This window comes from Arachis hypogaea, chromosome 3 (assembly GCF_003086295.3).
Source record: "Arachis hypogaea cultivar Tifrunner chromosome 3, arahy.Tifrunner.gnm2.J5K5, whole genome shotgun sequence".
NCBI classification, from domain to species: domain Eukaryota; kingdom Viridiplantae; phylum Streptophyta; class Magnoliopsida; order Fabales; family Fabaceae; genus Arachis; species Arachis hypogaea.
The window spans coordinates 29529769-29530725 of NC_092038.1; the positions used below are offsets into that span (position 1 = coordinate 29529769).

General features: G+C 36.4%; 1 non-coding gene across 1 annotated transcript; it reads right to left on the reverse strand.

Moving 5' to 3' along the window:
• Nucleotides 1-853: 853 nt before the first annotated feature.
• On the reverse strand, nucleotides 854-957 carry LOC112792850 (small nucleolar RNA R71). The gene has a single exon (XR_003197572.1). It is a non-coding gene; the product is annotated as a small nucleolar RNA R71 (small nucleolar RNA).

Sequence of the window (957 nt, forward strand, 5' to 3'; positions counted from 1 at the left end):
TAATTTTCGAAAATTCTCCCTCTCTTTTTCAAAAATTCTTTTTGTTTTAAATTTTAAATTTTAATTATATTTTGTCTTTGATTTTTGAAAATTACTAACCTCTTTTTCAAAAATTATTTTCGAAATCTTCCTTCTCTTTTCTTCTTCTATTTAATTATTTAATTACTAACACTTCTCTTCACCTCTCTTCATCCAAAAATCCGAATCCCCATCTCCATTCTTCTAACTCCTTTCTTCTTCTACTAACATAAGGGAATCTCTATACTGTGACATAGAAGATTCCTCTTTCTTTCCTTGTTTTCTTCTCTTTCATATGAGCAGGAACAGGGAAAAGGGCACTCTTGTTGAAATTGATCCAGAACCTGAAAGGACTCTGAAGAGAAAATTAAGAGAAGCTAAATTACAACAATCCAGAAATAACCTTTCAGAAATTTTCGAACAAGAGAAGGAGATGGCAGCCGTAAATAATAATAATAATAATGCAAGGAGAATGCTTGGTGACTTCACAAAGCCAACGTCCAAGTTTGATGGAAGAAGCATCTCCATTCCTGCCATTGGAGCCAATAACTTTGAGCTGAAACCTCAGCTAGTTGCCTTAATGCAACAAAACTGCAAGTTTTATGGGCTTCCATCTGAAGATCCTTATCAGTTTTTAACTGAGTTCTTGCAGATCTGTGAGACTGTAAAGACGAATGGAGTTGATCCTGAAGTCTACAGACTCATGCTTTTCCCTTTTGCTGTAAGAGACAGAGCTAGAATATGGTTGGATTCACAACCTAAGGATAGCCTGGACTCCTGGGATAAGCTGGTCACTGCCTTCTTGGATAAATTCTTTCCTCCTCAAAAGCTGAGCAAGCTGAGAGTGGATGTTCAAACCTTCAAACAAAAAGATGGTGAATCCCTCTATGAAGCTTGGGAAAGATACAAGCAGTTGACCAAAAGATGTCCATCTGACAT